This window comes from Pieris napi, chromosome 2 (assembly GCF_905475465.1).
Source record: "Pieris napi chromosome 2, ilPieNapi1.2, whole genome shotgun sequence".
Classification (NCBI taxonomy): Eukaryota; Metazoa; Arthropoda; class Insecta; order Lepidoptera; family Pieridae; genus Pieris; species Pieris napi.
The window spans coordinates 12,330,031-12,357,701 of record NC_062235.1 but is presented as its reverse complement, the minus strand read 5'-3'; the positions used below and the strand labels follow the sequence as shown (position 1 = coordinate 12,357,701).

Below are 27,671 nucleotides of genomic sequence, written 5' to 3'. Positions count from 1 at the left end.
TGTCAACGTGTTAATGAACTGTTGCTCTTTATTGAGATAACTCCGGCAATCTATGGCTGAGCGAAAATCGACTCATTACTTACGACGCCCAGATCTCGCGTGTCCCTTTATATCGAGCTGTTTTTTGCTCCGCGTCTTCGTGCCAAGCGACTATTATTAACTCGTCGTTCTATGAGTACGAGATAAGCCAATTCATAAAGATATAACGCACTGTCTAGGAAGGCACGTTGTTATATGAGCACCGGCGTACATAAATAATACTTAGCTTTGTACTTCTACTAACAATGATAAGTTATTTATCGAACAAGTAGAATTTATTTTTGAATTATGTTCTATACAATGTCTAATCCATTAATAAAGATTAACATTTGTTAAGATACAAGGTACGTAATGTGTTGGAATAATATCCGGTGAACATTCAGAATAATTGTTTAGAAAAGTATTACCAACGCCATCTATTAATTTAAATATGAGTCAGAGTAGTTCTACTAAGAATACATATATATTCTAATTGGCTAATATTAAGTTTCCATATTTTTGAAACATGAAACACGGAGACACCCACTTACTTCCGTAGGCGCCTTTTTTATCTCATGGTAGTTTTATCATTTTAAGCTATGATTTCGTCTGATAACATTTAATAGGTTTAATAAAATAAACACATTTAAGATATACAGTAAACTGTTGATTTGTATACTATACGTATATATTTAATTTGATCTTATTTCACCATGCGTCCTGCTGATAGAGTACAAATCTTTGTTTTTAATTTATTTAATTATTATGAATTAACTATTAATTACTTAAGATCTCGATTGGAACTTGGCGATTAAAAATAGTGCTGGAAAGTTTATTGCCAGTTCTTCTCTTCCGTTATACGCCCGTGATTTGAGAACTGGCATGTAAAATTAGAAGCATTGAATATGGATTTCTTTTTGACGTTCCTAAGTGTACATTGTGTTATCTAAATTAATAAATGATTTTGATTTAATTTGATTTGATTTATTAATGAAGTCATTTTTAAAATCATGTCAAATAGCCTTTTTAAACTTGCCACCTAGTCTTGACTGTAATCTCATAACTGCATTGATCAGTAACCGTTTAGATGCAATGATAACTTTTGTTCCATTCTCGACCATTTAAAGGTAGAACACATTGATAAATCTATACTTGATAAACACGACTTATCCCGAGAATGTCTTGAATTCAATCTTTGTTTGTTGCAGGTATGTAATCTGGTGACCTGTGTACTGGGAGTGTTCGATACTTGAATGGTATGTATTTTATCGTCATAAGTCTATCTTTTTAGGTCAAGGTAGAAACGAAATTCCATCCATCTCATGTCCGTACAAAGCTAACCGTTTTTGTGGCAGTTTTTGCCACCTTCCACCACTATGTGGAATCAGCTGCCCACTAAACCATTTTCGAACCAATTGGACTTAGAGTCCTTCAAGGAAAGAGCGTACCAACTCTTAAAAGGTTGCGAAAACACTTGCGAGCCTGGTAGTGAGAGTGTCCATGGGCGGCGGGGCGGTATCACTTAACACCCGATGAGGCCTGCCGGCCTGTTCTAAAAAATAAATAGTTGTATCAATCTACAGTTTAGGAAATAGGACTTAGAACATTTTTTACTTATGTAAAACGTGTGATGCAGTGCTTGTAATAAACAAGATGCTTTCAAATTATCCATGTTCAGAAAATAAATATATTATGTATTTGCAAAATTTACGTCTACAGAACAACTCATGGAAGTTTTAAATGGTATTAAATTAGAATGAAGCTTATTTTTTTTAAATAAATCAGTGGTGCTACAATATTTTTTAAGTCTGGGCCTCAGATTTCTGTTTATGTTTCGTGATCATCAATCTAATAGGCAAGTAGGTGATCAGCCTCCTGTACCTGACACACGTGCACCGACGACCGTGGGACTAAGGCAAGCCTGTTTCCTCACGATGTTTTCCTGCACCGTTAAAACCTACGACCTCAGGGATGAGGGTCGCACGCTGAAAGCACTAGGCCAACAATATTTGTCGTAAAGGATCAATCTTATTAGAATGTTTAGGGTTGTAGGTTTACGTTAATTTTTAATTAATATTTAAACATGTATAGAACAACGTATCTGTATGGTCCCGTGAATGGTCCCTGAACACAAGAGATAAACTACCTCGTTATTCTATAAACCCTACAAGGCGTTAATGGTGCACAAATTGTATTCGAATTGGACAGTTTCAATATTAACACAATAGCAAAGGCAGTCAAGTGTAAGGAATGAATTATAAAATCGAAACCATAAATTACACTTGTCCTTGTACGTGGAAAACGGGCAACAAGTGATTTTATTGCACGCTCCATTTAAGTGAGAGGCTTAAGTTGTCAACTTTAGCAGTCTAATAGGACGGACTGGTTTCTCGTATTCAAATAAGACATACCCATAACTCTTCGATACTTGAGTGGTGACGATTGTATCGGAATATGAATTGTTAACTATTGAATAGAAAATATAGTAAGTATAATATTGTAAATGATAACAAACATAATTATTTAGTAGGTAAGTACATATGTAATTCATAAAAAAATAGATTTACAAGTTTTAAATTATATAAATCTTGACAAATAAAATTACGTTTTTCAATTTAGCAGGAATTTAACAGAAATATATCTTTTTATGTATTTTAAATTTTCAATTGTGTCCTTTATATTACAAATTCACTTTATAACGTTTTTTAAAAATACATTTTAAAAGTAATTAATCTAAAAAGCTGATAATTTTTCTTTTACCTTTTTTTTATACGTAGGCTGTAATCATCACATCGTCAGAAAATTATTAAAGAATTTAAAGTATGTACATACTATTTTATTGATAATAAAAACTTGTGGAATAATATACAAAGCAAGTTCTATTTAAATTAATTAAACGTCCTTGGCCCAGTAACAATTTATAAATAAGATTTTGTATATCAAACCTTAGTGCGGCACCTAATACACGTTTTTAACCTATATTCATAAGCCCGGCTAGCTCAGTCGGTAGAGCATGAGACTCTTAATCTCAGGGTCGTGGGTTCGAGCCCCACGTTGGGCGCTTCTTTTTTTTTAATTTTTATTCTTTTTTTAAATATAGAGATGCTAATTAAACTATTCATCTTATCTTTTAAAAAGTATGTAGCTTTATACCCTTTATTCATAATCACTTTTAAGTGAAGTACTCTTCCTGTCAAATTCTGTTTACATAATAAAAACAAAAGACAGTGCAGTGCCTCAGTTAAATTGTTGCCTGGAACGATATATTTATTATAAACTCATTCCTTCTCCTCACTTTTTTGTCTATTACCAATCCAAATAGTCTATGGTATCAAAATTTGTTCATACTTCAAACTATTACGTTGCAATACATTTCTCAACGCTTATTCAAATTCAACGCATCTTTAAAATTTTGTGTAGGCCGCTGCATAAACAGTTGAGATAAGCTAACTGCTTTTCAAATAAATACTCCGAGGTTTTCAATTACAAGTGGCATTAAATCAGGTTCTCATCGGGCCTTATTAACTACGAGATTATGCTTTATTATTTTAGTTGGGAATAAATAATAAACCTATGGATCGCGATATCATACGCATATCTAATTGAATAAGGAGTCGTGCTCTGATATTTATCAAGCTATTAATGAAATTTTATTAACAAAAGTAAATGTCTATTTAAAGTATCGTTTTCCGTTTAGATACGAATATTTTCAGTTAGTATTTGCTTCTAATAATGATCTAAGAAAGTACTGAGTTATATTGTGTTTTTAATATATTTAACAACTAGCGTTAGTGGAAAGTCTACTAAGTCGGACTAATCTAATACATTTTTGAATTCGTAACATTTATACCGTGGAATGTTCGACATTAGTTAATTTTAAAATTGTCCGGGTCTTGAAAAAATCTTGATTTCAACGAGGTAATGAAATAATTTTTGAAATCGGTCCAGTAGTTTTTGTGTGAAAACATAACAAACATACATACAAAAACACAAATTCTCCTTAAATTAGGCCTCCCAACTGGGCTGGACATTTATCAATACTAATACTTTAAAGTGGAAAAAATTATTTCATGACCTACTTGAAATCAAAAATTAAATACTTTAGATTTGTTTGATTACGAACTGTTTTGTGTCGTATAGCGCTTCGTGGGTTTTATAGAATTAAATAAAGCTTTGTAAAAGGAATAATTTGTACACAATGTCTCTTAATAATCATATATTTATTTGCTTGTAAAAACACGAATTTCTTAATTTAATTATCTTATACGGTGTCACCGATAAAATGTTTAAAGTGTTAGAGATACGGGTATTGAAAGGTTTCCATTGATTTAATCGTCACCGTAAAAATAAGAGAGGCAGGTACACGAAATATATCCCGATTATAAACTCTCATACATGCTATAAACTCGCAATAACAAGCGAAAGATTAAAACGAGATGATAAAGTAATCTGGAATCTTCCCGAAAATACTCGAGCAGCTATTATGGTGCGGTAATTTTATAAGGAATTCCTTGGTTTGATATGGGGCAAATCATTTTGCCTCGCGCATCGGCCTGAGATTTGCTATCAGCTATTTTGCAGTTTAAATTGAATCAAAAATCCGCGCATAACTTAGTTCTTGAAACCAGTTAGGGTCTTTGGCGCCTAAGCGGGTTAGTTGAATCGACATAAAGGTGTTTAATACAAAAAAGTTGGTGACTTAAAAGAGTGGCGGCGAGTTTATTGCCAGTTCTTCTCTTCCGTTCTACGCCCTTGATTTAAACTGGGAGTAAATCTAAAATTAGAAGCGTTTATTATATATTTCTTTTTGACGTTCATAAGTGTACATTGTGTTACCTATATGAATAAATGATTTTGACTTTTTTGCCGAGAATCTGAAGCGATAGACGTAGTGACCACCATGCAGCAATATCATATGACTATCTTTTACTTTACATTTTTTGTTAGCCTTTATAGATAGATGTGTTTGGCTATTATTTTATGTTTATAAATGTATTAAGGCTAACGTATTATATATTGCATCGAATCTGATCTTGCACATAATACTTTTATAGTTATGGGCGATCTAAATGCCAAAATAGGCAAAAGTATGGCATACCTGGAGATCCAAAACACGACACAATATTGATACAAAATACTAAAGAAAATTAGTGTAACTTATTTTATAATAAGATTAAGCTTACTTCTTTTGCAAGAAATAAAAAGGATTGCAATTTATTATTTATTTCGTTATATTTTGACGTTTTAGATTCACAACAGATCCGCAGCAAAATCGTGAGTGTCGTTTCTTATCCATCATTATGGGATTGTGGGAAATTTCAACGCGACAAATAGTGCAAACGCGATGCATTGCAAGCCTCAACATATATCGGTAAAGCGATTTTAAAAGAAACGAAAATTTTGCGACCTGCGCAAGTGGATTTTATTTTTCAAGACATTTTCAATTTAGATCCCGATGTTTAGTACATTTTGTATTCAACAGTTATATGTTTGACAGACATTCAGAATTTTATTCGAGTAAAGTGTTTCATACATTCTTTCTCGTTGATTAAAAGCCGTATTTACTGTATTGTCTCGCGGGCTCGGCTCGTTAACGCGACCTTCCAGTTATTTATTGTATCCTCTTTACAAAGTACAATTCCAAAATTCAAACGTGAATAAATTGAAACGCTGAGCGTTTATGTTCAACTTTGTATCGAGATGTCCTGCGCGATCGTCACATGTTTTATTTCACAATGAAGCTTTTTTAATTAGTGTCACCTTGACTTTAAAAATAAGCTATTGTACTAAATCACTCGATATTCAAAGACATTTTAGAATTTTATTTTGTATTAATATATCTTAGTTCAACAGCCTACCAAGATGAACCACCCACCGTTGAATTGCACAAAAGTTATTTATTTTATTTACACAGTTCATACAACTTTTAAAGTCGCACGTAAATGATTCATAGAGACAATGCAAATAAATTTCTCTCTCATATTTCACTCGAGTGCGGAGTGTAAACATGTCGTGTCGCAATTGTTAAGAACAATTCCCGATACAAGATAAAGGGGAGAGTGTAAAATATATTTATTTACAGCGGCCGACCAATTGGTATTTAATTGGCGCGTCAGTTGAGTCTCTGGCCGCCCCGCCAGAGGAAATTATGGAGATTCTCTCGTACTGTTTACTTGCGGGCGAAATGCCTTTTAAAATGCATTAGAATTTTAAGCGGTTTTTACTTCTGATTGCGGCAGGTGGACAGTTTCACAATAAGTGTTTATTGAGTAACAGCTGTCGCTAATAAATAAACTCCATACCTTATGCTTTGTTTTAGACGGGGCAATAAAATATAATGAAGTTTGTGATTGTAACATACAAATCTGATTCCTAAACACTGGGGCCTAAAATAGGTAAATAATGTTTTGTTTATTACTATCAAAAGTGAAACTTTATACAAAATAATTTTGAAGTTACGTTTGTAATATGGGGAAAGTGTAGATATTTAAAAAGAATAACGAAGAAACTAAAAAATTAGTCCGGTTTTTTACTGATAGCATTTTTTTTAATAACACTCTGAGAAAGGCTTTAACCAGTAGATTTATTTAGCTTGAGAAGCTTGACATGAATTACAATCTAGCCTATACATTATACAATAATTAGGGCAAATAAGTAATATTATGTTAACTTAATTTTCTACAATACTTGTGAATACTTCAAACTAAGGTAATGTTCATTAACAGTGTATATATGTAATATATAAAGCTAAAATAAATTAAACATATTTATTTATTAACAAACATGTTTATGTAACGTAATGTAAATTTACAATTAAATTAACTTCTTTTTGACGTTCATAAGTGTACTTTTTTACCTATATGAATAAAGATATTTTGAGTTTTGAGTTTACTAAGCCAATACGATAATGCCGAAATATATACACATCTGCGAAAATATAAAGGTATATATATATATATATTAGTTTTATATTTGAAAATGATTAAGGACAATAGATTAATCATTATAATTATGTATGGTAATATATATTCTATACTTCTCATGGGAAAGTCGTTACTTATAGCAATAATAATGAGTTGACATTAATCACGCAGGCGTTGTTAATCTTATATATAGGAACCTAATGAACGCTGATGGTGATAAAATTTAAATAAATATATTCAAAATTGAGGTGTGAAGTGGTGAACTCGCGACCGTAATGTCATAATTTTGGATACTGCGGGCTTTAGATGGCTTTCATGTTACGCATTTAAATTATATTACACAATGTTTAGACTCTGCTATTAACTATTTAAATTACTTATAAAAAAATATGTGACGGTGGAACAAAAATTGGTCACAATTTTTCCGTCCACCGTAGCGTCGACATTCCTTACATAAATCTAATAATTGGTTTACATAATAATGTTAAGATGATAAGAATAAGTTGCTAGCATTGACATTTAAAGAAGCCTAGCTAAGCTTAAAAAGCCCAAGTTAGATGAAGTTGTTTTATATATCACTGTGGAACTACGTGGTATTCAATATTTGCTTCAATGTGGTAGCTTAGTAAAGTTCACTAGCTTGCTACAAACAGTAGTTTGCCATGATGGAATTTTTAAATTTTCTTTGTTTAAAGATATAGTAAACGCATTGTATAGTAGGTATTCTTTTACGGAATTATCAAAGTAACTACAGCTTTAATGTCGATTTACAAATTTTAAAATGAAGTTACTCGGCGTCCTCTGTCTAAGGCGATAAACTCTAAAACTAGTGTAAAGAATTCCTGAGATTAATTAAGTGTATAATTTGGTGGTTTTATGTAAATTAAATGCAACAAATCTCGCCAAATACTAGTATTTCCTAAGCAATTCGACTTAGGGTCATTCACGAAAACAGCGTACCTATTCTGAAAAGACCGGCAACGTATTCGCTATTCGTTGCCATTGAGGGTATCACTTAACATCAGATGAGCCTCCTTCCCGTTTGTACCCTGTTCTATAAAAAAATACGACATGATGACAAATGAAACGTTAGTATTGTAGAGAACAATTGTAGTGTTGAGAATTATTCTATTCAAACATGCCATTAACTCGACTAGGTATTAATTCTGATTAAATTGCCGCATTAAATTGTCGTGCTTTTATAGTTTTCGAGTGTTAAAACTCTCGATAACGTTTTGAAATATAAACGTACTCTGATAATTGGCTATTAAAATACTCATTTCGCATCTGACGCGTCATAAAATTACTTGATAGCAATAACAAGTGTATGCGTTAATATTCGCTTCGGACCGGTTGATATTTACAATGAAATACCGACGCTATTTTTCAAGAACGCGTAAAGCAAACCCACCATTAAAGTATCAAGACGATAATTTGATGATTGCGACTGTCTCTGCAACCTTGCAAGGGAGCGGCACCTGGCAATCGATTTAATTGAATTTACGCCTATGAGATTTTATTGGAACGCTTTTTGAGGTGGTATTTCTTTGTTTTATTTGTGCTTTGCGTATAATGCAATAAGTATATTTGATTTACCTTTTACATACTTAGATGTTTATCGGATACACGTTTTAAAAATATTTTTTTAAAATGTAAAACAAAGACACTTTACAGCAAACAAAACACGTAGCGCTACAATCTTTCCAGTCTGGGCCTCAGATTTCTGTATCTGTTTCGTGATCTTTATACTTATCAGACAAGTATATGATCAGACTTTTGTGACTGACGCACGCCGTCGACTTTTTGAGTGTAAAGTTTCCCTTTACGAGCGATTGTTAAATCCGCACATAGACGGTCCATTGGTGCACAGCCGGGGTTTGAAATTACGACCAGGATTAAGAGTCTCACGCTGAAACCGATAGCAACACTCTCTTTAAATGCTACATCAAACATAGACAAAAAACAAATGAATAATTTGAAATAACGTGTTTTATTACTGTATAATACTCTTTATACCATAGCATTAGAATAGTTTTTAGACGTATTCCACTCATTGAGTTGGTTCCTGGTGAATGAATTATTTATAGACGGCAGATCACCTTATCTTTTATTAACTCAAACTCAAGATAACTTTATTCATATAGGTAAACATGTACATTTATGAACGTCAGAAAAGAAGTTAAATTATTTCTAAATTTAATTCTAATTCTAAATTTTAATGAAATGAATCAGAAGAATTCCTGATTATAAGAGCTACGGTACTACGCGATCAAATTATTAGGTGTTTTAAAAACAATAATAACTCATAGTCGCGAATAAATTAATCATTACTCAATCGTTCTGTAAGTCGAGCAATTTCCAGCCGACTTAATAACTTTGGTCGGAAGTAACCGTTTATAGGTTTGAAGGCAAAATGTAGATATCAGAAGTGATAATTGCTAGGTGTTGAAAAGCACTCGACTTGTTTAACACCTTTTCTTGGCGTGATTTTCTTATCCACTAGTCCTATTCACGTAAATCGAAGCGCTAATGTAAACGTTCTCGTTCTGATTGCGTTTTGAATAGAAGTATTGAAAAATACAGCTGTAATTTTTTATATCTAAAAAGACCTGTACTTAAGTAATATATCATTTATTTCAGCTTAAGCCTGAAGCAGTTGTTATTTGCTACAAGCTTGTTAAAATCTCGGTTTACAGAAGAAAAATATATTTAGGCGTGTTACCGTGCAAGCAAAATAAATACATTTTAACATTTTACTTTGTCACTTTTATACTGGCTTGTATTTCGCCTTTTATAATAAGCCTAAGCCAAATAACGCCTTTTATTTTCGTAGTCTATATTCTTAGATACAGAGCCTGATCCAGAACTTAGCGGTACTTGTTTGTTTTATATGTTAATGTTATTATATTCTGGTAAAAAGTTAGAGAATATAGGACCTGCAAGTATCAAATAGCAAGTACAGATAAAAGATTGAGTTTAAAGACAACTATATGGAAAGGCCAAGGGGAGATATTTGTAAAAAGCTGTAGGAGTCTTTTACCCGTGAAGTGGTTCCGATAAATGGTACTGAAGGAAGTTAAGATATCAAGTAACAAGAAACGAAAATGTGTATAAAGATCTAAACTTTTAAAGATTGGAAATATGTGGGCGAAGTATTAAATTAGCAAGTGACAAGAAATTTTAAAAAGCGTAGTCAACATTTGTTTACATTTAAACGGTATGAATTTACGTGAATAACCCTGTGTTTGCGATACACGGCCTTGGCGAGATGCAAACTATTAGGTGTAAAGACAGATGCTTGATATGCCTTTTTTTATGTGAATTTGTTTAACGGTGTGAAAAGATAATGAAGTGTTAAATCGTTATCAGTGAAATTTTAACGCTAAGATTTTTAAGAACACCTTTATATAAAGGGTTTCAATTTTGAATTAAGCTAAGACATGCCAAGTTCGAAATTGTACAAAATGGTAGTTTAATGGATAGTTTAGAAATGATCTTATAATACTCTACTCCAGGTGATAAGTTCCCTCTATAGTATACTAGCGGCCCGTCCAGGCCTCGCACGGGTGGATTTTTTTTTTAAATTTGTAGATATTATATGTTCTATCATCAATAGTTTTGGCAGCGCAAGTGATGAAATATATTTTATAGGCATTTTTTTATACCTTGGGTAACATTAGCAATTTAATTAACCTATATTAATTAGTGAAAAAGTAGGATTCAAATGGTGAAAGATTTTTTTTACTCGGTCGAGTAATTTTTGAGCCAATTCCTTACAAACATACTTACGTACAAATCTTTCCTCTTTATTATATTGGTATAGATATAAATCGCATATTTAAGAACCATTTTCTGTGCCTCTACTTATGATTACTTATGCTTTTGACTCGATATTACGGTTAAATTGTATAACATTTTTCGACAACTTTATCGTTTCAAAACTTTTTTGTTTTGGTCTTTAATCGTTGTTTATGGTTACCTGTATGAGACAGATCTATTAAAACAATGATGATATGACAAGCAAAGTTATATTTAGCCTTATTACAAAACAAATAATATACTAAAGTACGGCTTTAATTAGTATGTGTATAAACCTTTCCATGGAAAAACACTGTATCCATGGTAACGGGCATTACGTAATCCACGCTTTATAAGTTTAAGATTTCAATCTTAATTATAATGACCTACGAAGCAGTGGAGAAATTTGATAAAATATTTTTGTTAAACTCGAGTTGCATTCCGTGGCGGTTGTTGCAGGGATGTTAAAATGTTAAATGAAACTCTTGGCTGGGTGTCACCTGGCTTTAACTATCTTGACTTATTTGACTTATTTAAGAGTCAAACTCAAACTCAAACTCAAAATATCTTTATTCAAGTAGGTAACTAAGTACACTTTTGAATAGTCAAGTTAAATTAATCGTAAATTTACATTTACTACCAGTTCGCAAGTCAAGGGCGTAGAGCGGGTAAGAAGAACTGGCAAGAAACTTTCCGCCACTCTTTTTAATCGCCAAGTATTGTCATACAAATTGTTTGAACTGGAGCAATTCAATCCCAAGGATTAGGATCATTTAAGTAGTCCTCAAATTTATAAAAAGCTTTGTTGATTAATTTTCGTTTAACGAGGACTTTGAATTTATTTAGTGATAATTCTCTATTTGCGCTTGGGAGTTTGTTGTAAAAACGAATACAATTTCCATATAAGGAGTGATTTATCTTTTGGAGCCTGGTTGGTCGTACACTCAAATTAGTTCTATTTCGCGTATTATACTGGTGAAAGTCACCATTTGTTTTAAAATCGTTTATATTTTTTTGGACATACAACAAGGCTTCAAGAATATATTGACCAGATAGTGTCATAATATTTAATTCCTTAAACTTATTCCGTACCGACTCCCTCGGAGAAACACATCAAATACCCCGAACAGCCCGCTTCTGCAGCACAAATATGGATTGAACCTCTGCAGCAGCACCCCACAATAAAATGCCGTACGACATAACGCTATGAAAGTAGCTATGATACACAATTTTAGCCGTGTCCTCATCAGTAAATTATTTAAGATTAAAGAGTTCTTAAATCTAAGTGACACTTCTGTTACCTATAAAGAATATAAGTGTGTTACCTACAGGACAAAATCGGAAACGAGAATGTTATATTACAAATTTATGAGTGTGGGAAAATCTAAAGGGCTCATTTTGGTTTCAAGTATGCGATGATTGCTAACATTTGGTTTGCGCTTCTAATTATTAAATAAAATGATATATGTAACTTAACTAATGTAAGGTTACATAAAACGTGATAAAATTTATTTAATTACCACGACTCTAAACCAAATATAGCTGTATAGTTTTTGAAAGCTAAATAAAATTTCGTGCATATTTCAAAGTAACATGCAATAAAAGTTGTTATAGATAGTCCATCAGTTTCCTCACGAAACACTGTAACATACGGCCTGTGATATATCTGTCTACATGACCCGCGAACAGCGTTTATTGCCCGTTCGTTATTTATAATTTATTTTTAACGGTCACACATTTGTAGTCAGGTATTTAGACTAGCCATCGACTAATTCTGTGTGCAGTGAATTATTTAAATCGTAAAATTTTTTTTATGGAGTAGTGTATAGTTTAAAGATTTTTTTTATATTAACATTCTGTGTTTAATTCCGTTTGCCTGCTCAGTGTGTTATGATTTTTAACACAAGTATTCTTTAGAAGATGTAATTGTTTACAACTTTTTGATTGTGACTTAAAATTAAAGAAGTTTGTAGATAAACAAATACAAAATAAAACAATAAAAATAATTATTTGTTCATGAATCTGTGAAATGAATGTTTTTTTATTAACAAAATATACTTATCTTATGTATATTTATTATACCTAACAAGTATTTAAACGTATTCGATTTTTTTTAATATGTTTTATTTTTATTTTCTTTTTTGAATTTATTTTTATACAGTATTTATAATATTCTTAACCTATATAGATATAATAATTTGTCCACCACCGGAATATTCCCAAAACCTTTTGTTTCCTTTAAAAAGTTGTTATCAAAAATAACCCCCAAATTTCTACAAGATACTACCAATAAAAAATCTATGTTCTTAAAAAAGTTAAAGGCTTAGACCCGTGTACCAGTATTGATTCAATCCTGAGTTAAAGTAAACAGTTACCAAATATAATAAAAATAATAATTAAAAATTTATAAATATAAAAGTTAAAACAAATTTTCAATGTTTGGTCCCTGTGCCAGTGTTCCTTTATATGGATGTATTATAGTGGAACTTCTAGCACGTTATACATGATACAGTTTTGAATTTATTTTTATGCAAATAATAAAAATTCATAAATAGAAAATTCATTTTTTTTTTTCTAAAGTTTGGTCACTATGACAGTGTACCTTTAATATGTATGTATTATAGTAGAATTCTCTAGCACGTTATAAATGATACAGTTCGGTTCTGATTTGACCGATACACGCGGCAGATTTACAATGCGAATAGTAATTTATGGCGGTGTTCGATCCAGATGTAATTTAATGTTGTTGGCGCGCATAAATCAGCCTCATCCACTGACCGGCCTGATATCTCTGTTGACTTGTAACCTAATATACCAGTGTCTTAATTAAGCTCTGATGTAAAACATTGGCTTACGTCGCCCTTATACTAAATTAAAACATTTGTTTTATCCTCAGATTTCTGGATCAGATGCGTAGTCACTTTCTTTTGCGAATTAGCGAACTGTGGAATCGACTCCCGACTTACTCCCGAAGTTAAAATTTAAAATGGGTGTCCATAGGCTGCGATGACTGAATAATAAATTCAAACATATATAGCACGCTGAATCCACACTATACTGCCGTTCTCTCACTATACTCGGTCTAGTTAAAGATCGTTTATATAATTTGGATTCGACCGCTCAGATTTCATCTTTTGTAACTGTTATATTTTATAGGCTATATTATGTTTTAATTACGGATGCGGGCTAATCCAGCCGCATGGACAAGAACCGATGGACCCACAGGTTCTTTGAATGAAGACGGCAGAACAAAAGACCGCGCGGTCGCCCACCGACTAGTTAAAGTGACGATATCGTCAAGGAGATTTGCTTGTGGACACAGAGAGGCAGGAGAGAAGAAAAGAGAGTGCAGAGTGTACTGGAGGGTGGAGGTGCCCTACTTCCAGAAATATACCTACCAAAAAGATGCTGATGATGAATTACGGATGAATTCACACACGCTGAATCCACAATATAATGCCGAACTTTGAGTTCCACCTCGGTATAGTTCAATATCGTATATGATTTGAATTCGGACTGTATGAATGGATATTTGAATGTGAATTTGACCTGATCGCTAAGCATTCTGCGGGGGCCTAACCGTTATAAGCTCACATGCAAGTGAAACTGTATTGTCACTTTCTATACCTTTAAATGTAATAATATTTTGAGCCTTTTATAAAAGGCATTTAAAACATAGGTTAAGGCAATGGTAACCTTTTATAAAATGAATTATTTATTCTACGAACTATTCTGTATTTGGGTAGTGTTGACAAGAACCGATCACGTTTTTGTTCTTTCATTCCTGAGAACATCTTTAATTTTGCGCGTTCATATTTTCATACCATATTTGTAATTACCAAGTTTTTGTAGTGTCGCTCCATTTTTGATACTTACAGTTTATAATTCAATTGACCATGACGGAATTTTGTAGTTTTAATTCTTAATTGGGTAATTATAAATTCTGTTTATGGTGGTAATTGTTTGTATAAGTCGTGTTAGGTATATTTTCAACTGTTTTTGTTTTGTTAAGAGACTTAACTGTAACGAAGAAATAACCTCGTAAATAAAAATATTGAAATCGAATAATGCGAGTTGTGTAAACGCGCTTTAATTAATGGCAATATGTATCATCTAAAAGCTTAAAAAAGCTCCTTAAATAATTTAAAAAAGGAATCAAATTTTAAAAGCTGTAACAAAAATTGTCATTACTCAACTCTTTCAAAAAAGGTTTAGGATTGATATTTACATAATTTTAAAAATACAAACGCCTCTGTTACTTGAGGGTGAAAGCTTTTTTAAGTGAGGTCTCTGTATTTTCATTTTATTATGTGTCCATATTACAATACTACGTACCATATACAATGACTTAGGGTCCTTCAAGAAAAGAGCGTAACAATTCTTAAAAAGCCGGCAACGCACTCGCGAGTGAGTTGCATTGAATGTCCATGGGCGGCGATATCACTTAACAACAGATGAGCCTCCTGCCCGTTTGCTCGAAGTTCTCTAAAAAAAAAACTTTTAGGACTATCTTGTTTTCTCAAAATAGACAGCCTACACACAGCCCCTAAAACCAAATCACGCCAACAGTATCGCCGTTCATCAGTTTTGCAAGATAACATAAATTTTATTTTAATATTTCACTAAACGTGTTATATTTAAATTTGCAACTAGTATCACAGAACATGGAAAGACGAATAAAAACTAGATTGATGAATATCAGGTTCTATCAACTTTGAATAAAAAGTATTGATGTTTACTTAAGGAGCTTTAGTTCCCTAATATGGAAGCATTATTTATGGCTTACCTATTTTGTGTTGGTAAGATGGTAATTGGAGTTTATATATAGCGACATTTTACTAAAACTGGATTACTCATAAGCCAACGCTGTAACTTATAAATTTAATAAACATGAGAAAATATTATTTTACTACAGTCAAAATCTGTTATAACGACATCGAAGGGACTACTCATATTTGGTTGTAAAAACCGATAGACGTAACAGCCGATGACGTTGTTATTAAGTACCTAATACAATAGAATTCAGCCGGGACCTTTGATTTTGGTCTATATAACCGATATGTTGTTCTTAACAATGTCGTCGTAAACCGTTTTGACTGCATTTAAATATATATATATAAAGCGTTAATTTATCTTGCACAACGCCAATTCAATACTAACTAACAAACTCAAGTAAGGTGAAATAATTAGTTATTTATTTGTACCAATGAATGGTGATTATAAATACATATATTATGATGCATGACGTTTTATATTATATATGTTTCTGATAACATCACTAAATCCTAACTCCATTATTTATTCAATTCAAAGTCACCTAAAAGACCTTCTATATATTCAAAAGGCTTAAACCTCCGATTTTCCATACTCAAACTTCTAAGCGATGTTGTTTTAGGTCGAGATCCCGAAGTTGCCAGCCCTAACTTGTCGTGAAGATAACGACCCATAACATTTGGTCGAAGCCAAAACTAAAGTTGTATTGCAAGTAACTTATCAACGCTTCTTCGTAACCATCGCTGTTTTGATGAACTTATTTTAGATAATTCCTTATTGCTCGAATGAATCTTGATTATGATTTAAAGCAAAATTAAATTACTTTTACGACCTGCTTGAGTAAGAATAATAATAAATGACTTTAGTTACTATGTTGTAAGACAAAACACGTACAATTCAAAATCGCAGAGAAATTATTTCATTAAAGTATTAGTAATTATGGCCTCAGCGTGCCACTCTCATCCCTGAGTTCGTAGGTTCGATCCCTGGCTGTGCACCAGCACTTTCGCTCATTCGCAACATTCGCTCGAACGGTGAAAACATCGTGAGGAAACCGGATTGGTTTAGACTCAAAAAGTCAACGGCGTGTGTTAAGCACAAGAAGGTGATCACCTACTTGCCTATTAGATTGACAAATTATCATGAAAGAGATACAGAAACTTGAGCCGCAGACCTATTTGTCTTAATTATTTTTTATTACTTAACTGAACTACTAAAACGATTTCGTAACTTGACCATATTCCCCAAGTAACATGGCTATATTTATTTCCAATACTAAACAAAATAAATAAGTAAGTGTAAGGTGCATTTTTAGTAAAAAGATCTTGTGAGATAGCGCAAGCTGAGCTTCGACAATTGTCATCTTGTCTCAATTAATCCTGTGTAATTCGATTCGAGCACCTTGTCGTTGGCTGCGTAATGCATCGTGATTTATGTCCCACCAAGCCGTTAATCTTATTGCCGCTTTCAATAACTTTATGAACCCGACAAATTCACTAACACTCAAATATACACCTTCCACTCAAGCTTTAGATCCTACAATAAAATGCGGTAAATTACAATTTATTTTTGTCGACTTTACAACTGTGTCCGATTTAGAAGCGAAATGTATTACATCGCTTAGATGCTTTTAATGTTCCGACTTTATGGAGTTAATAATTTTTGTGTCATATTACAAGGATAATAGCGACTGTCAACGGTCTATATGAAAAATATGCAGGGTTTAGGTATTAATAACAATTATTATTAAGCTTTTTGTAGAAGCGTGGACGTCCAGATTATTTAAAAGAATAATCTGACTTCGTTTACTCGGAAATAAAAGGAAGGAACTTTTATAATCAGTTCAGTTATCTCAGAGATTAGTTCCGACAAAGTAACATTTATTTTATTTTATTTATCTAAACTCTGTTACATTAAAATAAAAACAAATATGTAATAAAAAATATTAGGGATGTAACAGGCGGCCTTATCGCTAACGAGCGATCTCTTCCAGGTAACCCTAGTAAGAAAAAAAAAACTAAAAAAAAAGAAATGCTAAGGGTAAAGTGCAAGAAGTGCACTTAATACTAGATAACCAAACTTAATCTAAAATAAACTAAAAAGTAAAAGCTTATCTCACGGTTCATGAATTATAATGTAATACAAAAGAAAAAAAAACGTGTGTGTAGTTGTGTACACGCGGTAAAAGTTATACTTGTTTCGCATAACAAGATAAAAATCTTTTCAAAAATTTTATTCTACGTTTGTAGAATAAACGACACTAACAATCGAAAAAACTAAAATGTTGACTATAGCTAACTTCCGGGTGTCGGTTTTTTGTGACGGTGACGCGCGCGCATCGTCAAAATTAACTCTCAAAACTTTTCTAACGCACCAAACGAAGTATAACTTCAATAAGAAAATATTATGAATTAGAATAGTCACGAGTGAGCAGGATAGGATTTGGTTAAGAAGTATTTATGTAGAAGACTTTTAAACGTTATCTCTATATTATAAGTAAAGCAGCGTTTTTATTCTTGAAAAATCAATAATATAAAAAAGTATACAATATACATATTATATAGAAGTTCTAAAAAATAGACATACAATGGCGTGTCGATAAAACCAATTCTTATTCAGTGGGCACACCCTCGGGCGTCGGTAAAATACGATTGAAATTCGACATGTTATCCACTAAAACGTTCCAATAATAACATGTAAATGACCTGACCGGTGTTGGGAACAAAAAACTGATACTGTAAAGGGTTGTTTCCAGTGAGCTTGTAATTTGCATATATTTTCGTAATAATAACTTCCGTTTGCGGGGATCGTGTCACGAACGTATACGCTCATTCGAGATGATTCTTGTTCGTTTTGGCGCCACTTTGATGGACCAAGTTTGTATACAATTAATAAATATATAATTTTTTTTGTAATAGGAGGCAAACGGGCAAGACCTTATATTAAGTTGTATGTATACTCCCACATTGCCAGAAGGCTCACATGTGCGTTGCCGGCCTTTTAAGAATTGGTGCGGAAATATTGCAGTGGGCAGCTGATTTCACATAGTGGTGGTGCGTGGCAAAACTACCTTAAGAAACGCTCAGTCGTGGTACGAATGGAATTTTGTATTCTGCCTTGTCGTCCGATAATGAAACTCAGCTGTACCTCTATTCATAAAAAAACAAATATTTCAAATTAATTTTATATAAGTTAATGTATGCTTTATATTGAAGTATTTGCACCATAATTAACAATGTCAGATTAGTTACAATGTATTTGGTTGGATTGGTAACCTTTAAGAAGTCTAGTGATAAATAATTTATTCTTTACTAGTTTCCAATCTTTCGTGTCCCTTGAGCCTCGCTTCATCTTACTAACTCATCTTTAATATTCAGCGATAATGGATGTGCCGTGCTCGTTTTCATAATGCGTTATAATAAGCCGGCTCATTTAATGCCTCATCAATAATTCATATTGTGTTATTAGTTGTTAGATTTTTAAACGCTCAATCGGATGTAACACACTTGTGAGAAAAAATCGTGTGATATTTGAATTTAGAACCATTTCACATACAGTGCACACAGTTGTAAACACAGTGTTTTGTTTTTTAGATTCTCCCACACATGCATGGGGTGCGGATATAAAAATAAGTGTTTTGTAATCGATTTATGTTCAGCTAAAATACATACAACTTTTATTTATAGCTATATTGTACCGTCAGGCATATTTAAGAGTGTAATATTTTCTATAAAAAAATGGACTACTAGATTAAACATTTAGAATTTCGTTTATCGTGTACCCGCTGCCTTCCTAATTAGACGCCTGTTATATTTGTCTGAGTTGTACAATGGCTAAATATTTAAAGAAAATAATGGTTACTATAATTAGTATATATAATAGACTTTAAACAAACATTTCATGAAAACATTTAAATCAATATATTCTTGTACTCCCTTAAAAACAATATGTATACTTTAATTTCAATTTAATATGACAGTTTATTAATAATTTAAACATCTGTTATTTGTAGGCTTTTTAAGCAATTGTTAATGTGTTCCGAAATTGTTGACAATTTATAATCCAAAATGACTCCTAGGAACTCGCTTCCTTTGTTTTTTTATTATACGTATACATAATTAATTGGACATGCTTTTTGAAAAGCAAGTGTATATACATAAATCGGTCAAAATAAATCCTTTAGGAATGCCAGAGTACTTATAAAATCACTCTTTGCGCCAATGCACCAAGGCCTCAATTACTTATGTAAGAACAGATTTTTGTATTTGTATAGTTGTTAGTGCTAAACCTTCACTCCATGTATCTTCGTTCACGAATCATTTTTCAAAGAATGAAAAAAATTATAGATTGAATGAAGACTTAATCTTCTTTCTTTTTTTTTCTTGTAAGACTTCAACCAATGGCTTGTCTACGAAACGACATACTGTGTTTGTTATAATACAAAACTATATAATGTATTGATCATATTATTATTCCATATTATACATTCGATTTATAAACTATTGTACATTGGAGCCAATTTAAAAGTAAATTAAAGTTGTAGTAGATGGCGTGGTTTGGCCTCGGTGCTTTTAGAAAATTTTCACACTTTCTGATGAAAGTTTTAACACAATTACCCAGTCCACAGCCATTCCCGGTCCTCGGAAAAAAACTTGGCAAAGAACAAACTAACCAGCGGTCCAATTTAGCGACATCCGTGTAAAGTTTAATGTACCAAATCTGAAATGTAACCGGAATATTTAAACTAAGTGTATGCTTTCATCTCAGTGTCATATTGAACGATAATTTTGTCGGTTAGTGTTAAAGTGTATATATTTAAATTTGGAATGAATTTGAAATTCGAAGACGTGAAGTAGTTGACGGCTATATTGTCCATAAGTAAGTCTATTCAAACTTCGTTCCAACTATGTTATCCACATCGTCTTCATCAGACATGTTTGAGTCTATTTCTAAACAAGACCACCTCTACCTTCATTCTCTATCTCAATGTACGGCTTGCATTTTGTCCTTTCAAACTGTCCACAGCTATGACAATGTTTGGTTTGGGCGAGTAGTATACGTTAATATCAAATTTATTTAACAGATAAAAATGCAATTTTATTACATGATTTTTATTTCGCGACGGATCGAATGATGTTCATCAATTCCCAATGGAATGTTATCTGTTGAAGAAGTATTATTTATATAATAATGATTTATCTGTTTCAGTAGCCATTACAGTACATAGTAAACATAAACATAGTATAAAAATAGATTTTTAGTTCGTTCAAAATCTAATCTTGAAACATGTTAATATATTTATAAAATTATCCCCATCAAAAACCTTCTCAGATTTTTCGAAGACGGTTAAAGGGACGTACAATTAATTCCACGCCTAAGAAATTGTTGGTGTCAATTCATAATGTATAATTAAGAATGTGAGAATAAAGGCAGCATTCATTTTTATAACTAGGCCAGTATCTATACAAGTAGCAACGTATGAAAACTTTTATGCAGCTCTTTTTATTCAACCACGTTTAATGTTACTTAGTTCGTTTATTGCTCGTTGTACATTCATTGTACTTACGTTTTATGCCCATTTATATAGCTCATAGCCGGGGTCGCAACAAGGAATTTGTTCATTTTAAATGAAAAACTGAGGACTACTTTTACAACTCGCGTGCTACATACAGTGTTATGTTAATTTTATTTTGCGTTTGGAGTTTGTGAGAATTGCGAGACTAGAATTAGTACGGGTGTACTAGGGAAGTGTTTACGGTAGAATTTATTTTTGTACTAGTGAAATATAAGGTTTTGTTTTTTTGCAAATCGTATACAAATTAAATTCGTATAATCTGCTTAAGTAAGTGAGCAGTGCAGTGATGGCCTGGTGGCTTCATCCTGCGCCTCTCATCCCTGTGCTCGTAGGTTCGATCCCCGGCACCAATGGACTTTCAAACCGGCTTATTTTAGACCGAACAAGTCGAAGGCACGTGGCATGCACAGGAGGCTCATCACCTACTTTACGCCTATTAGATTGACAAATTATCAAGAAACAGATTAAGAGATCTGAAACCCAGACCTAAAAAGGCTGTAGTGCCACTCTCTGTATGCTCTCGGAATTTCTAAAGTACGTATACATTGCACAGAGAGTGTTCTATACTACGTATATATTTTTTTCTAGAAAATTTTAATCTTAGATCTTATATTTTTTTAATCTGTCCCACCATTTTGCTCTAACAGGAAGCATGCTTAGGTGTTGACTCGTTAGTTAATGCTAGTTCATTGTAGATTCTCTATATACGAGATCCTATTCAGTCTCAACATGCGTGTATTAGAGAACTTGAATCCTCAGAGATGATTCTAAAATATTGACAGCGGCTGTGTCGCTATGACTGACATACGTCGGATCCCAAAGTTGCCTTTGACTCTCGCCCGGAGTGACAGTTTGAATTCGAAATGCACTCTGTGGACACTGGATACTCGGGCTCGGTTATTTGCAGGCCTTGATGGAAGTGCTCTTTACATATTTAAACATATTGCAACATACCTCCAATGTTGTGTTGGAGCCATTTGAACCATTTAAATTTCGTTGATGATAAATATAATTTAAAATATGATGCAATCGTATTTGTCATGAAAGATATAACCGATAAAAAGTTAATTTCTTCAACTTGAAAGCCCTTTGATCGAGAAGCGTCACTTCGTATCAGAGTTAAAGCGTTCGCGAAGTATCAATCGAAAGGGTCCGTTTGAATAAAAATCCAATATATCTTTCACAATCGAGTGCCTTCTCAATATCAAAGTTGTCTAGTTAAAACGATCGAAAAATGAAAGTCGACACCGAATCGAGTCTAAAGGGAAAAAGTTTTCCAAATCACGCGAGCGTAACCATCCAATGTCGACGGGCGAGTCCCCATTGTGGCTGAGTCAAAGAAGGCCGTGTATTTGGGTCGTGTTGCTTTTGATCTAATCAAAAGTTGACAAATTTGTTTACATACGTTATGCTTATATTCGCCACACGTAATCCTTCGTGTTGAGTGTGTTCTTTGATGTCCTACTAATAAAATGCGTTAACTTTAGAGGACGTGGCCAACGTATAAACAAAATTTGAATTTTGCGGCGTTCTCCCGCAAATTTAATCTACGAGCAGTGTTGCACGAACTATGTTGATCTTTGTGTAATTAATGCGCACATCTGTTTGAAAATTCTGTATCTCTTTCAAATAGATCGTTGAATTTATAGGCTGCGTATGACGGGCTCCCGCTGACGATATAAATGACAAATACCAGGCTCACATGAAACATAGGAAGCGACTTAATGGAAATTTACCCTAGCCGGTCTCGGACAAGATGCCGCTATCGGTGTAAATTAGCTGCGTCGCTGTATCTCTCTAAAACAATGCCGCTGTCACGGTGGCCGTCGGATCGGCTGTCTCCGGCTGTCCACTTCACACCCAGCGCTAATCTATTGCGTTGTGCACCTTAATCTGTATTGACAAGGTTTAATTTTGCTTGTATCGCAGCATCAGCTAGTGCTGCGGCTGGCAGGTGACACGAAGCTCTATAAATCTGCGCTGTGTAGCTTCCATCGTAAACACGGTCGAGTACAATCCTTTGATCTCGGCGAAGAGATCTATAATTTGCTATCGTTGTTGGGGTTTGTCTAATCACAGTAGCAAATTTGAGCTCGCGGTATTACTATTTATTGACAGCATAATCAATGCACGTATCTTAGTTTATACAATAGTTTCGAAACTTTTTGTTGAGTTCTGAGTTGACAAAACTCATAACATAACTTGGGTGTTTTTCGTGTAATGTTTTTCGTGTAATGTTTTTATTAATTTCTATAAAAGTATTATTATAGGGTTTAATACCTACTCTTCGAATTTTAAAAAGATCGCTGCAGACAAAAGCTAATAAGTTCATAGACAACAGCTTTCTAAGGTCATATTTTCAATAGACACCATCTCGTTAAAGAGTTTAGTTCTTACGCCTACGAACATTATTTCAATTTGTGAAGGCGTGCTCAAAATGAAGACCGCGAACATAAATTATGTTATTCTGTTTCACCAAGGATCTATTACGGTGGTGTGCGAAACAAAAGGCGTATTACTCATACAAAACGCGCAATTAGTCGTCAATAGCGCCTCAACTGCTCAACCGGTCATAATAACTTTCACCCGAGATTTATTAGCTACTAGATTGTACCGGTGTCTTGGTAGTCATTCCTTAATAGCTGAGCTAAAAAAAGAAACATTGTTATGAATTCGTAGTCCGAGACATACAACTTTGTCTTTACGACAATAGCTGTAATTTTTAATCTAATTCAACAATTGACTTTGAATTTATAAAAAAAATAATTGTTTTTATTGCGAAAATAGTCTGTGAAAAATAAATAACTGTAGTAAATCAGTAATTAAGCATTTTATATATGCGCGTGTTTCCTTTAAACAATTAAAATTTTATTACTTTTTTACGAATTTACTGGAGATAAGATCCTTTGCGTCCGCCCTCATTAAAGGTACAATTATATTCGGCGAACGTTCTCAATCGTAAATCCTGAAGTTTTACTGGGCTAAGTCTTAAATCTGGGCATAAAATTGTCGCGAAATGAGAATGTCTCGTTTATTAGATGCGACCGCTCTGTCGTCACAATCCCCAAGTTCCACAGTTTATTGGTAAAAGTTGGGCCTAAGTCATTAATTGCACTACCTAATGTTCGGTAGTTTATTTATTTATTTTTGAAGTTATACTTCATTTGGCGCGGGAAAAATGATAAGAGTAAATTTTTACGATGCTCGCGCACTCCGTCACAAAATCTGACACCGTCACAAAAAACCGACACCTGCACACCGTCACAAAAAAACCGACACCCTGATGTTAGCATAGTTAACATTTTAAAAGCAAAAATGTCCATTTCTTTAATTATGTAGAATATTTTTTTATGATATTTAAATAAACTTTATCTAACTAGATAATGCTCTATAATAAAACTTTCAATGTATTAAATACCTTTTTTCTATTGTTAGTGTAATTTTTTCTACACATGTAGAATAAGGCGAAAGATAAAAAAAAATCTGTTACGCCAAAGTATAACTTCTAACGCGTGTACATAAGTAATACACGCACACACACGTTTTTTTATTGCAAACTGGCAGAAGGATCATCTGATGAAGTGATATCGCTGCCCATGGATACTCAATGCCAGAAATCTCGCGACTGCGTTGTTGGCCTTTTAAGAATTGGTACGTTCGGAAATACCACATAGTATTGGTGCGCGACAAAAACTGCCTTAAAAAAACTCTGTTATGGAACGGACGTCGAGGTTATACGGATGGTATTTACTATGTTCGTTTATTTTAAATTATAATACTGTTTTAAACATTCTATGACCTCGTTTGTTTTAAAACTACCCGCAAAGGACGTTAACGAGATTACCCTCGTATTTTATAGGTCATCTCGACATAACATTAATATTAACATGATTTTTAAAGGATTTTATCGCGAGCGGAGTTTTAATGCGATGAATTCCACGCTAAGACTTGGCCGACATCTGAATTTAATAAAAATTTGATATTTAAATTAGGTGCGGATCATTATTTAGCGTTGATATAAAAGAGTCTGATTTGTTGTTATATTATTATTTCATCGCTGGAACACTCATATATAGAGAAAAAGAACACTACTTTCAGGTTTATGTAAAAATGTACTACATACTGTATAGGTAACGTTCCTCTGTTTTACGACGCTTTCTGTGGAACCAGCTGCCCATCGAAGTATTTCCGAACCAATTGTAATTTGGTTCTTTCAATCTTACTAACTCTCAAAGGTAACGCTTGCGAGCCTTCCAGCACTGTTCATCATTTACATTTCTCACACACTTACTTCTCTTCTCCTCCATTCTGTGATCCTGCGGTACCTAAGTTGACCTACTGGTTTCCGACCATTAGGCCGACTAGGTTTTGAAAAACATGATAAATTATACAGTTTACATTTGTTTATTTATCCAGACACGAATAACCTTTGACGCAATTTGTTTGCCGGTGAGAATCAGTGTATCAATCAAAATTATATAATATGTAACTATAACGGTCGTCTAATTATGTCCATTTAAAATCATTGAATACCTGGTTTGTAAAGCCTTACAAGTTTAAAGAAGGTGAAAAATCAACTTTTTTTTTTATTGAAAATGAGGAGGCAGGCTTATCAGATGTTAAGTGACACTCTCAGCCCTCTGGGGCTCGCGAGTGCGTCGGCCTTTTAAGAATTGGTACGCTCTTTTCTTGAAGGACCCTAAGTCGCATTGGTTTGAAAATACTTAATAAGCTGGTTCCACATAGTGATGGTGCGCACAAAAAATTGGCTTAAAAAAACGCTCCGTTGTGGAACGACGGACGTCGAGGTGATGCGGGTGGAATTTAATAAGTAGCTTTAGTTTTATCAGAAGTGATGGTATTACGAGAGCGTAGCATGTTAAATTTTTGTTAATTAAAACCAAGTAGCGAGTACGAAAAAGAAATCTATTCAACGTTATTAACACAATAACATAAAAGAACTCTTTTACTGAATTAACGCTCCACACAAGTGGACTGCGGAAGTGATCCAAGGCCGAATAAAAAGTACTTTTCATAAGGCTCGTATAGCAAGAGGAGTAGTGAGGGTACTCGATGGCCACTTCAACGCTCGCCACCCCATTCGAGACCTTTTGAGGATGTTTGGATTATAAAATATGAATTCAAAATTATTATTTGGTTAAAGTGGTACCTTTATTTACTTTATATTTATTATCATCAGCATAATTTAGGATTTCTTGAAGTTATAAGTACTTCTTTTGAAGCATTAGGGAAAAATGATGAGAGTAAATTTTTACTATGCGCGCGCACACCGTCACAAAAAGCGACACCTTGAATAGCTATATACTACGACTATAGCTATCGTCAACATTTTAGTTTTTGCTTGTTACGCCAAAGAAGTATAACTTCTAACGCGTGTACATAAGTACACACATGTTTTTTTAGTTGTAGTATTTGATGAGTATTTGTTTCCAGGATTATTTTATGGATTATTGGATTATTTATATGGTGGTAACTTAAACTTAATACTAAGTATTATCATTGTTGTATATACATCCATTATTCCTTGCTGGATAACATTCCATGCACTTTTTGGAGGTTAGTTTAGCGATTTCAATAATGTTAACACTATAGATGAATCCATGAACAGTAAATATATATAATATATAATATAAAGTTACGATCTTAATCTCCATAATAATAAATAGAAAAATTAAAAAAACGAACTTAAAAAGCTGGGCCCTGTGGCAGTGTACCTTTAATGGTGAAAACATACATTAGATTTAATCTATTTTATTTGCTAATAAATAACTTTTTATTTAATACAAGGTGACGTAATTTTGATCTATCTAATTAATACTAGAAGTATATGTCGATACAATGTACACATTTAAACCACCGCACACGTACGGTATATATTATATCCGTATATTAAAAATCAACACAATTTGATTCGCTCATAACTCTATAAACAAGAGATTATAATTTGAAACTTTCCCAGAAATTATTGGTAGGGGAGCCCAAGAGGGGATTTCGGGATTTACTAAAGCGCGGCAGATTAATATATGGGGGGATACCTTGTACCCGGTTAAGTACCTCCACAAAATATGAGGCCCATATATAAAGCCGCACGTGAAGGAGACAGGATCAGTTTAGTAAAAAAAAATTGACCATCAGAAATTCCCGAGCGCGTCAGATTAAGGTAGGGTGAGTTAATTACATCCTAAAAAGTGTATATTCCACTAATCTGACAATTTGAGAGTGACGGAAAAAAAGGGGAGGGCAACAAAGTTGTAAAAAAAAAACGTCATCTCGACATTCTCGAGCGTAGCTAATTTTTTTTTTATTTTGAAGGAAATAATTCAAGAATAATGAAAAATATATAATCTGACGATTTCCGCAAGCCGAAATAACAAAAATTCGTCGATAAAGTTAAATGCGTGCAGCTGCGTGATGCCTACATTTCCTTAAACCGATCGGAATCTACTAAACGGCGTTCTAAATATTTCCCTCAAAATTACATTTCCTGTGAATTTGAACCGATTCGGACCGATAGATTTTGAGAAATTTTGAAAAATCTTAAAAAAATAACAAATATTTTTTTT

General features: G+C 33.2%; 1 protein-coding gene and 1 non-coding gene across 2 annotated transcripts in view; both read left to right on the top strand.

Annotated features, from left to right (window-relative positions):
• LOC125063026 (lysine-specific histone demethylase 1A) overlaps positions 1-27,671 on the top strand; it is a 354,680-nt gene that overhangs the window by 230,078 nt on the left and 96,931 nt on the right. The window lies entirely within an intron of this gene.
• Trnak-cuu lies at positions 3,007-3,079 on the top strand. The gene has a single exon. It is a non-coding gene; the product is annotated as a tRNA-Lys (tRNA).